This window comes from Apteryx mantelli, chromosome 1, assembly GCF_036417845.1.
Source record: "Apteryx mantelli isolate bAptMan1 chromosome 1, bAptMan1.hap1, whole genome shotgun sequence".
Taxonomy (NCBI): domain Eukaryota; kingdom Metazoa; phylum Chordata; class Aves; order Apterygiformes; family Apterygidae; genus Apteryx; species Apteryx mantelli.
The window spans coordinates 136,664,404-136,677,348 of NC_089978.1; positions in this window are offsets into that span (position 1 = coordinate 136,664,404).

The following is a 12,945-nucleotide window of genomic DNA, read 5'->3' on the forward strand; positions in this document are numbered from 1 at the left end:
TGCTTCCTTTTCCCTGAGCCTGGGGTAGCACCCAATACCTGCCCAACAGGTCAGAGAGGGGAACCAGCTTGCTGTGAGAGTAGTTTGAATATCAGCAAGGAGAAGAAATTGGCACATGGAGGTGAGCAAGACCATAGGAAATGGGAGTTAGATCAACTTAAAAAGAGGTAGAGCAGCACTTCTACTCTTCTGTCACTGCTCTCTGTCCCATGACAGATCACTAGCTGCAGCTTCCTAGTCTGTAGAATGGGGATAACTTAAAGTGTTCTGAGATCCCTGAATGAGAAGCCAAAAGGAACTGCTATGGACTAGCCTATGACTGAATGTGAAAATAAGTGCAGCCATTCTCAAGCCATTTTGGACAGGACATTAAACCCACCTGCCACATCACAGCATAATTCTGCTGCCTTGGGACCATTTACTTTGCCCTGAGATGAAGACTGTGGGGGACTAAGGGCTTGTCTGGGGTCTGTACATTCAGTATTATACTTTCTGTGTGTATGAAACACTCTTCCTGTGCCTACAAACTGCAGGGGCTGACATTTCTCTGCACAAGAAATGATGTTTTAAATATGAAATTCATCTGAAAAACTTAAAGCAAAAAACGGCTTTGAACACATCTGTCCCTGTCTCTGCACAACCCTGGGAACATCCTGAATATGGCAATTATTCTGCAGTGGCCTCTATCTGGTGCTTTTGTCTCATGCCTCACTTCTGAATCATTCTACATTTCAGAGCTGCAGTGCCGTAAGAACTCAGATCACAGTCCCTCAGATCTGCCATCAGGCCCTAGCTACCTAAGCAAAGGCAGAGACACCAAAGGCATGAGCTGTACAGAGCTCAGGACCTGACTGGGCAGTTCCACTACCAGCCAGTCAAGGAGAATGGCAAGTACTCCTATTCATGTCTGGCCCATTACAGTATGCTGACATTCAAGTTTTCATGGCCTTAGGTGCAGTTAGAAAAGCTAAGCAACAGATCTGGAGGATATAAAAGTATCCTCTAAGACGGTTTAAGCTGAAGACTTGGTGGAAGACATGGCAAAGATCTGAGGTGCTGATTTTAGTGGCACTGGGTATCTATAGCCTTACAGCATCTGCTGGGAGTCTCACTGACTGACTACTTCATACTTGATCTCCTTGATTTCAGCTACTTCTGAAGGTGTCTGGATGTTCTTGCAAAGTGCCTAGAGTCCATAACAAACCAGCATAGTCACCTGCACTACAAAGTCCTGCTGCATAGGAGCCAGCAGAGGAGGAATGGAGCTGCCTCTGGGAACACAGCCACCCACAAAACTGGACCAGTGAGTACAGGAGTACAAAATGAGTCATCTCCTTGGGGAGGGGGAGGGGGACTGAGAGACAAAGGAGCTGAACAAAACTTAAATCTTTCCCTCTGTGGTTTCACTGTAGCACCATCACTCACAGAGCAGCTTATCTCCTGCATGCAGCATATGACATTCAGCCTTTGGCTCAGGGGTCAGCTCGCTAAAACCAGCCCTGAGTGCAGCTAACAGGCCAAATCTGTTTTGGCCTCAGGCAGAGCCAGACTCCAGTTTGTTTGGTGCTGTGCTCAGGGCTATTCCAAACTGGACTCAGCTACTCACTCTTTTCCCATAATGCTCTCCATGAGGCCTGCCCTTTCCTGGCTGATGCTTTTGGCTCAGAGGACTTTCTCAGATCTGTTCCATGAAGCTGAAAGCACACTAGAATAAAAAGAGGCTAAAGTCTTCACAGGCAATTTACTAACATAATTTTTCATCAAGTCCTTTGCTTTCTCTGAGATGACACCGAACCCTAAAACAGTCATGGCAAGTGAAACAGCAGCTTGTAAATGACCAGGTTTCCTTGATAAAGGCAGTGAGGTAGGAAGACTAGTAGTTAAAGAGACTGGGACGAGTGAGGAAAAGAGACATCCTAGCTCACTGTCACCATGTACTCAAAGGTGTGGTTGCAGCTCATGTTGACTTACCTGAGATAGCCACAAACTGGTGAACTCAGATGCTACTGACAGCGTAGCTTCCAAGTGTAACTGTCACTGATGACACAGAGGGCAGGAGAAGCTGCAAAAACTACCCTGAAAACTGACCTGGGCCTCTGAATCTCATCCAGAAGATGCACAAGTAGAGCAGAAGATAGAGCACATGCTCATGGGGTTTCTGTGACAAGGTGCTTTCTCTGGCACAGTCCATATGGTTGTGACAACCTCATTTTCAATCCCTGCCTTATTGCTACCACTATACCAGGAAAACACTAAATGTGGGCCTGGCCTCAACAACCCGCACTCACTGGGCAGCACAGCTGGTAAATCTCCACAGACCAACCTGCACTACAATCTCACTTGCTGCTAGAAGCATTTGAGCCATTCAGACTCCAGGTCCTTAACAGAAGACAGCTTCAGCAAGCCAGTTTAGCTAAAGACATACTAGACACTGTGTTGGGGCAAAGGTAGGTGGTAATGAACCCAGTTCAGCTATGTGAGTGTCTTTTCCCAGCACAGACAAACCTTACACCAGCCACAAGAGAACCTCAAAAAGCTCCAGTGGAGAAGAAGCTAGACCAACAGCTGGAAGTCACTGGATTCTGTGTCCTTCCTGTCACTGACCCACTGTGTGATGCTGCACAAGTCACCTCTTCCCTCTCTGGCTTAGTTCCCAATTTATAGAAAAAGTCTTTTCCCTCTTCGATTACATACTTTCATCTTCATGTGGAAGTCAGTTAAACATTTATGGTCCAAAGCAAGATGGTGCACTCTAAATCACTCTAACTAGAATGGCTGTACACAAGTTAAATGCTTCTTGTCTGCATACCTCTGACCTGTACAGCTGTAAAACCTGGTTATTTAGAGGCAGAGTAGCCATTTTAAGAGTTATAAAGGTCTTTGAAGAGGGAAGCAGCAAGATGTCTGTAAAGTGCTATTATGGCCCAGTCCCAGCTGAAGATCTGGCCTGCTTTCTTTTTCTTTTGCAAAAAGCAAACTGCCCTGGAGAAGATGTAAAAGGTGCCACCAGCTTCTTAGTTCTCTTCTGGCTGGGAACTGTGCAGCATAAGGAAACCTGCAAAGTGGCTGTTAAAAGGGCTGGAAGGGAATGCCAGTAGAATGGGAAGGATTTCTAGCAGCTCTAGGATGAGTTAAGTCTCCACCTTAGGCTCTCCCCTTTCTTTCTCCACACTGGTGTTGATACCTTCTCTGGTCTTAAGCTTCCACACCTCTACAATACATCGGCCTGGCTAAGAACCTCCTTGTGGAGATACAGCAGAAGAGAAGACCAGCAGAGGAGTTTTCCAGACCAGTAAAACCTACATTCCAAACAGACGGTAACATTCACAAAGGCAGGTTTTGGAAGCAAAAGCTGACTATGCAAGGTTCAAAATCAAATTCAGCACAGTTACATCTGCAAATTGTTAGTATCATTTCTCTGATGACACAGTCCCTCCCTTCCTTTTTCCAAATCTTCTCTCTACACTATCAAGCTAACCACACAGCCAGGTTTCTAGATCAGGGATCACAGTCTGTTCAGTATGTCAATAACAACCACTTAAAACATTGTAGTCCATCTGAAAGTGTGGGAGTTCAAGCATTTGAAAATATTAAGGTTTTATTTTTACTAGGATGGCTTAATATCTTTCCCATTTATCTGAGGAGAACTTTTATGAAGAAAACAACCTATCTGGCCCCTTTTAGTTGGTCTGAAAAATGGCAACAACCTATCCTTGGAGAATGAAAGTAGCTGAGATGAGCTGCCACTACAGAGAAAATAAAATGAGGCATGCACATATAGACATGCAAAGAAAGAAAGAAATTGTGACTTTTATTTTTGGAATTCACTCATACGAACTCTGCCAGAGAAGCAAAAGTGTGGGAGCTCCTGGCAACCTTCCAGAGGCTTTCTAGGCCATACAGTTGATTTCTGCAACTAGTAATGTTGGCAGTCAAGCATTTTTCCCTCCAAGCTGGCTTTAAAAGGTATGTTTTTCGATCCTTGAACACATTGAACATGGTTTTGGTTAAGCATGCAAAACAAGTTAATACACTTGTTTTAAGAAAAAGGCTTTGATAGTCTTGTTTTAATAGTATTTCTTCTTTCTTTGAAGCTTAAAACAAATACCCTGTTTTGTTTTAAGATTTGCAGGGTTTTTGTGATTGACATTCATTGTAATGGCTTAATGTAAGACATTTTTTTAAAAGCAAAGAAGTGTAAGGATACTACAGTTTGAATGATAAGAAACAAAGTAGCTGAAAGACATTCCCACTCTCTCCTCTGTTTAACAGCTTGGTTCAGAGCATTAATTCTTTGATTGTAACTTGAACTTGAATGTAATTCTCTTAAAGCATCATATTTTTCTCCAAGACTTTTCATTTTTTTGGTCATTTTCTATATTTTTTTCTTATTAGCTTTGCTTTGTGTTTGATTGTGCTGGAATTCTAGTCAGATCCATGTGGTGCGCTGTTCTCAAATGGCCTTGTTCATACCAAAAAAGTTTTTTTTTTTTTTCCCCCCTACCACATATTGTTTTGCTGTACTAGAGACAGGAAGTGGAAAGTAAAATGGATTCTAAAAAATCATAAACATACTGCTGCTTTTTCTTTTGAGCGTGACATGCTGGGGTAAAAAATTCTGCAAGGACTAGAATGTACTTCCAGTGAGGGAATATAGCCAAGTTTCAACAGACTAATCAGAAATAAACAAGGAAAGGAGCCCCTCTTTCTTCTTAGGCTATTCTGGGCCTACAGCTAAATGTGATCAGAGCTGGTACCTCACTGTACATAGTAGCCTTACAGAGGTTTTAGCCACAAAAACTAAGTTAAGATCTCTCAGCACTGAAATATCTAAGGGGAGCTATTGTAATGCCTCCCTATCAAAGCCTGGGTGAGGCACTAGGAAATCTGCAAACCTTAAATAACATTCATTGGTATTTCCTAGCTGCCTTCTATTTTTCATTCTGTGACTGTAATTTAGGAGTCAGTTTCCCATTTTAACTGGGTTTGGCTCATGAAGGACGAGAATGTCCTGTGGGAGTCTCTCCTCTTAAAATATTCAGAGTAACAAAAGCCCAACTCATTTTGTTATGCATTTTTTTTCACCAAAATCAGCAAAAGGTAAAAGTGAAAAAACTATGCCAGACCAAAATATATTTTTAAAAAACTCTCTTTCTCTCTCTGTCTCTCTCTTTTAATCTGCCTAATGAACAGAAAACTAAGGGGCAAGAAATGAACAGGCTTGATATCCAACAAAGCATTTTAGGACCAGATGTTGATCGTTATCATGAGACGTATTTTTCTGCTCATATATCCTTTCGAAAGTCCTTTCACGTAGTGAGCCATTCCAAGAGAAGTGAAATGTGCCAGAAAACTGAAACTGGAAGAAAAGAACCAACTTTGCCAACTCCCATTGTCTCCTGGGTCTCACCTGAAGGCCTGCACTTCCCTGATCCAATAAAAAAATTGTGATAAGTGTAGGCTGAAGAGAAGGCCCTGGACAGTGTCACCATATCTACATTGTTAATTACATTTCAACATCTCCCGAAATATAGGAGCTGATATCCCTGCTCTCACCCATCCTTCACGTAGCTTTTTCTTTCCTCATTCTGTCTCTTGACTTCATGCTTAAAAGGCACCTGTGGCTGCTGGCCAAAGCTGTTTCTTTCACTGTACTGCTGTGAGCTTATGGGCAGTGTACAGTTAAAAGCTAATTCTCAGCCAGCCTGATGCTACCCTGTGTTTCCCACTTTCAAGAGTGCCTGGCCAGATCATGTGTACTTCACCAGCAGAAAGCCTGTAAAAGTCAAACATCAGAAGTGGAAGGTGCACTTCTCTTGTTGTTCTTCCTGTCACCATTCAGTGCGTGTTTTGTCTTTGAAGAAAGAAGTTTGAACATAAGACAACAGCAAGGTTATGCCCCAGTCCATCACAACTGACTCTTGCTCTTAACTGTCACTAATGCCATCTATGGTATGTTTTCTCCCTAAAAAGAAAAAGGACAAGGGATTTTCTAATACTTAGATTTTTTCCCAGTACTTTAACACTTTCCCCTTCTCTTTAACAAAAGCTATAAAAGCTTTTAATAGTTGTTATTGCCATGGTACTAAGTTGTCCAAGATCTTGAAATTCCAAAGCATATTTAACCATTCAGTGTTATAAAGAGCATGTTAATGCATTATGGGCTTTATGCTTCATCTAAATATATATATACCTACAATATATACATACATACAAAAAATATATATACATACAAAAAACTCTCCCACCTACAGAGCCGTGGTTCCTGTGTGACCACCCTGCCTGTTCCAAAGTCAGAACTCCCATTTAAGCCCAGTTTGCAAATCTGTGGCTCTCCATAGCCCCTCTTCCAGCTCAGATGTCAATACCAGGAATTCATCCCATTCATCCCCCCCTCTGATATTAGGCTTCTGAACAAGACACCTGAGCTAGGCCAGGCTCAGGCTAGGCTTTTGCTCCTTTCACGGCCTTCGCTCATCCTGCTTCATCACCTGTGCAGGACAGTCTGGTAAGGGACTGATGAAGGGGTTCTCAGTATCTTGTCAGCAAGTGGAGTGTAAATTAAGGCTGAGCTGGTAGGTAACTGCCTACAGACCAAGACAGAAGGAAGAGGGGACTGTGTTGACACTCTTCTGCAGGGGTGTAAGATACAGAGAGAACAGGTGATAGATTTTGGCAGGTGGAAGAAAGTTAGAGGTTTCTCAATTACATTAATTGCAGACAAGGCTGTCTTAAGGGGGTTATAGGCCCTGGAGCATCAAACCTCACAGACTTTTTGACATATCTAAGAGGAGGAGAAGAATGCAGTGTGCTCTTGTTCCAGTTACCAGCTCTGGTCTCTGGGATTCCACCAGCCCAAATGTGCCAGGAATTAAGTTTCCCCAGACAAACAGAGATAACATAGCAGAGCTCTGATCAAGGGACTGATATCAAAGAAGCAAATCTCTCAGCCCTGGGGGATGAATCATCAGAGCAGTTTATTCCAACCTTTTCTCATCCTTTCAAGCATCAGGTTCAATTGCAGCAACCAGAGCACAAAAGGCTAGGTGCTGCATAGGCAGGGAAAACACAACCGGGAGGAATGGAATTCACAGGTGATACAAGACTGGGAGGGTGTTGCAAATACCACTGAGAACAAAGAAGTAATGCAAAAGGAACCTATCTAGCTTGGGCAGGGAGGAAGAAGGAAAGATGAGAGCTAGTCATGCACCTGAGAAAGAATCCCAAAGGCAGATAATCAAAGGAAGATGTGTAGAAAGCACAGCATGAAAGAGGACAAGCAAAAAAAGATGCATGTTTGCCAGCTGTGATATACCTGATTCGAGCAATAGCAATGCTATTTTGCCAGCATGCAAGCACTTGACAAAAATCCATATCATCCCATTTTCATGGATGTGGAAACTGAGGCACTGCATGAGCTCAGTAAAGGGCCTGTTGTGCAGCACTGGCCACACCTTGGCTAGACAGAAACATGTCCATGCAGAAAAATTGTCTTAGAGCTTAAGGTGGGTATTATGCACAGCTGTGGTGAGATTTTGTGAAGAAGGCTGTGTTCTCTTTCATGTGCCCTGCAAAATGAGGAGGCAGGGGGAAGAAATGCTCAGGGAAGATCAGCAGATACAGGAGCATTATAAAACACAACTTTTCTCTGCAAAGCAACTATCAAAACAGAATTGCAGCATCTCATCCTCACTGCTTCTCAGCAATCTGTGGATCTAATCCCTCTGTTTACACTTAGGAGGAAATCTGTTTTTTCAAAGGCTTTTCTACCACTAGCTCCACTCAGGTTGCCCTTCCCACAAAACAGGTGAAAGCAGGTTGGAAGGACTTAACTGGCAGATGCAATGCCAAAGACAAGGCTGTGATCAAAGTAAGACAGTGTGCCACTTCAGGTTACTCAGTCCTTCAGACTGTCATTCATATACCAGGCCACTCTGGAACAGGGTGAGGCTAGAGGGCCAAGCCAGGTCTGGTCCTCTACCTCATCACTATTTGTAACAGTTATATTGGATGATCCACCAGCAGGCTTTAGAAGGAGCAAACAGGCATCAGTCCCATTATTACTGGATCCTAATAAGCAATGTTGTTAATGGGTCTGATTCCTCCCTCTGAGCTGCATTAGTTCTGCAGGGCAAACAGGAGCAAACCTATCAACTCTGTACAAAAATCACTTGATCACAGGAGCCAGTACCTCTGGCTCAGATACATACAGCAAGTCACAGAAGTGTTGATGAGCTATGGTCTGGTTTGGGTTGTGGTTTGGGGTGTTATCTTTTCTTGCGGGGGTGGGGGGAGTTGTGTTTGTGGAGGTTTGTGGAGGGGTTGTTTGATTTTTGCATGGTCATATTTCAGACTAGCCCTGTGCTTTGGACAGGGCAGAGTCGAGTTTTGCCTCTTTGGGCTACCAGTTGCTCTATAGAATTGTTACTGATGGTGACAGTGCAGATGAGTCTTAAGCTTTGCAGGGAGAATTGGAGGGGGGTGGGTGAATGATAGCCATCTATATGGAATATTTGCTAAGGAGGAGACACCTGGGAAACACATCCCGGTAGTGTGTTGCCAAATAACCAGGCATGTTTCCATGCTGTGAACAGTATAAGACAGTCAGCACCCTCCAGGGGGATGGCACTTGGCAACCTGTGATTAATTCCATGTGGATGCTGCACTCTCTCAGGAATGAGAGAGACCTCAAGAGCAAGCAAGCAATTCATGGCCCAAAGGCAATTGTTTTAGGGGAGGTAATGTTAACTCAATGGGGGACAACAAAGAGAGGAGTAGGCTGGCAGCCTGTGGAAATCTCAGCATGAAAAAGTCAGGAGAAAGATTTTTTTTAAGTTTAATTGTTCTTTCAGGGCCCAGGTGAAGAAACACCTTTTGTTCACAGCAGAAGAGGCATGCTGCACAAATCGCCTGGGATCTTCACAGAAAACAAAGTCCTCAGATTTCTCCCCAGCCCAAGGCTCCTGGTCTTTATTGGAGATGTGCCCATAGGAGCTACACAACTGCACAGAGCCGTGATACAAAATACAGGCTGTGCTGAGATGTCTGAGGAACACACCCATGCAATGAACCTCTGGACCAGCAGATGACAGCACAGCACACAAATTCGTTCTGCAATTGAAATACTCTTCAGCTGTATAGTATTTTACAGTTCAGGGTGGGAGAGACAATTGTAAGGTGACCTTGCACTCGGCTGGCAGAGAATAGGAGGAGTGAGAAAGAATAGAGGGGAAGAAGAGAAGTGGGGAAGAGCAGGAAAAATGGGCCAAAGATCAGGGAAATTTTGGAAAGAATCCCAGGGGTGTTAGGGTATGTAACACCAGGTATCACTCAATTCTGTTGGTATATAAGCAGGCCCTGCAACACACAGTACTAGGCAGAAAGTGCTGCAGGGGAAATGGGGCCATCAGAAAGTACTGGAGAAACACCATGTGGTGGATGGAAGGACCAAGGGAGGTTCAGGGGCACAGCAAACTTGCTCTAGACACTGTGTTTAGAAACACTGAAGCCTTTTGGTAATACAATACTTTCCCTTTCTCTAATATGGCCAAAGCATTATATATACAATATCACATAGGAGCTATATATGATCAGTGTGAATATTATTCTTGTGTAGAATGCGAAAAAGTCAAACAGTAAAGTAGGCATGATGCTGCTTAATCACTCTGAAAAGTTTTGACGGTGACATGAAATAAGGAAGCTGGAAAGCATTTTGTTCAATTCTTCTCCACTTTTTCAGGTTTTTTTCAGTTTCTTCTACTTATCCGTTTTTTTTCTGAGATGGATGAGCCTTTGCAGATTTCAGTGCCAGAACCATTTTCTGTCAGAACTGTGCATTGTTGACCTTTGGATTGACCTGTTCTGTTTGTCCAGATCTTGTCTGGTCTTACCTAACCTGAGTTAGGAATATACCTTTTCTTTGTGTGTATGGAAAGGCTGTTTCTGATATGACACTCAGCTAAGCTTATGAGCAGAAATTTAGTCTAGCTGAGCAAGCTGTAGTGTATATGTCAGCCTATCCTCCCTTACCATGGTATTTAATAAGTCCTGAGCTGTTATCAGTTTGCCCTGAACCCTTCATGCAGATGGCTCTGACTGGCAACTGGCAATGAATTCCAGCAGCAATGCTCTATGAAAAAGGTTCATTTTGTTCATGTTTCTATTTGGATTCATGTTAAAACTCTCATTCTGCAGACAACAGGGCACCTGAATTTCTAGTCTGCAGGATATGAGTAACTTTCTGCAGAAGCTGATTGCTCATATCCTGTGGGGCAGTCATAATCAATCCTGAGAGGCTGGAAGGATACAGTCTTAAACTGTTGCTTTTGTACCCCAGTGAAAACATAGTTATGGGTGCCTAGTGGGCATTTTTAAAGGCTGTCAATCATCTCCCACCATGCCCAGCTTCTTTACCGGGGTGGTTGTTAGAATGTGACAGTTGTGAAATCATTATACTGGGTCCAGTCTCTGTGGGAACAAGGTGCAACTGCATGGCTGAAGAACTCCATTGTGATCTGCCTGGAGATGGGACCGGTACTCATCCTTCAGGAAGCCTTAACAGAAAGAGAACGACAGTCAGGAAATATGTCAGCCTGTATGCAGAATATCAGGGAGAAAGACATGGAAAGACCCAGGCAGCATTAGTGCTTCTTCCTCTCCCTCCAGCAGTCACTGTCAACCCAAGGGTAGCTCTACACCTTTTATCTGACCATTTCAGATCATTTAATACAGATTTAATTCAGATATGCATGAACTTTACTCACAGCTTTCTTTAGGAGAATAATTTTTTCACTAAAATATCCAGATGCAAGGAGGGAAATGGTTTGTTCAAGATCACTCAGCCAATCAGTAGCAGAATCAAACACCAGCTATTCGGGTTCAAAGCTGCTGCTCTGACCACGAGGTGGCACTACCAGCTTTTCCTGCTTGGAGCTGGCAAGACCTTTGCACAATTGCTCAGCGCTGCCAGCAGTTCCAGCTTGATGCCTGGATGCCAGGCATCGACCCTTGATAAGATCTCGGTGATCTAGCTTGTTATGTTTGCTAAGCTTTCACCTTGATTGTCCCTTCTTCTGATGAGGTTTCTCAAAGCCCAGAGAAGAAAACACACACTGTCAAAGCATTTTGCTGCACCCAAATATACAGCTAGCACTTACCATCCCTCTCCCTACCTACCTTGAACCTCTTCCCCTCCCTGTTTTCCCTGCCTTCCATCTTAGCCCTGTTAGGAGAAGTGCATAGGCACTCCAGACTACTGCTGTGTCATGCGGTGTTGTTGATTCCTGCCTTTAACTGGCAGGCTCAGCACTGCAATGGCATATCCAATATATTTCCAGCACACTGGTGGTTTGCCCCACCCTTCTGTCAGTTGGACACCAATTGCTTTCAAGCTCTGCTTTACCCACAGATGCCTGCAGGACACCAAGTCCTGTTTCCAGCTGATGAAACAAAGATTAGCCTTCACAATACCCATTACTCCAAAATTAACTGTAATTTTTTGTTCATTCCCATCATCCGCGTATGCTTGGCAGCCATCTCTGTGCCCACAGAGCACTGTTGGATGGGCAAGAACAGGACTTGTTTAGATGCAGTGTAGTGATGAACAAACAGAAATTGCTGGGGGCTGCAAGTGCTGAGCTGAACATTCTTAGTGACATAGGATAGAGTTTATTTACCTCCTCTGCTTCACAGCTGCCTGCTCCCAATCCACCTTGAAGTCATGAACCTATGATTGACACGTGGGATCTCCTAGTGAAACAACTAACAGCTAGCTAACACTGACTGCTAGCCACTCTGCCTTCATTTGTTAAGCTCTTCTCATAGCCATGCTGCTTTTGAGAATTTTGAGCCTCAAAAGAGGCTGAGGTATTCAAAACCTTCTTTGCATCAGTCTCTACAAGCAAGATCTGCTCCCAGAACTCTGAATGTACCAGAATTGTTTAGAAATTTGAGAGGTAGCCAGGAGTGGGGCAGCAACAGGTTCAGTAATACTTAGGCTAGCTGGATATACTACAATCCATGGGACTGGATAGAACACACTCTGAGGTGCTGGGGTACATCTGAAGTTGCTGAAAAAGTTGCCTGATGTGATTATGAAGCTGCAGTCTTTCATCTGTGAAAAGTTATAGTGACTGAGGGAGGTCCCTGATGACTGGAAAAAGGGTAACATTGTGCCATATATAGGGAAGAAGGATGATGTCAAGGCCCTGAGGGTACTAACAGGCCTTAATAGCCCTGACCAGTCTCACTCGGGGCCTTCACCCATACCCCCACCCCATGGGTCCAGGAGGTCTATTTAAGCTTAGTCCTGGGTCTTCAGTCCCTGTCCGAGCTGTGGTGAAGGAGTGCTGGTCTCCAGCCACAGCCATGCCCATGCCTGGCCATGGCCTCCACTGATCCTGACACACAGACGAACTTCCCAGCTTAACCTCAAACCTGTCTTTTCACTGTGGACCTGTCTGGCAATCACTGGACCTGATCTGGACCTGTAGATTGACTTTCCAGCTGGACCTTGGACCTGCCTCATCACCACAAGCTTGCCCAGTGATCTGGACTCTTAGTTGAACTTGGCTGCTACCTCTGAATCTGCCCTACTTGTCTCACTTGGGTACTGTGGGATGGGCCCTGGATGGTGAGGTCCCTGCTCTGCTGGCTGTCTTATTCCCACTTGGCTCCTGGCTCCCTGTCCCATAGGGAGCAGAGAGCCCTTGCTGCTCCTTGACAGATGACTCAGGGAACTCTAGACCAGCTGTCATCACCTCAGTTCCTGAAAAGATCATGGGCTATGTTCTCCTGGGATCCACTGCCAAACATGTGAAGGACAAGAATGTAATCAGGAAAGGTCAATATTGGTTTACCAAGGGCAACCTGATTGCCTTTTAAAATGAAAGGACTGCAGTCTGGATTAGGGGAGAGGGGCTGATGTGACATGACTTGACATGAGTT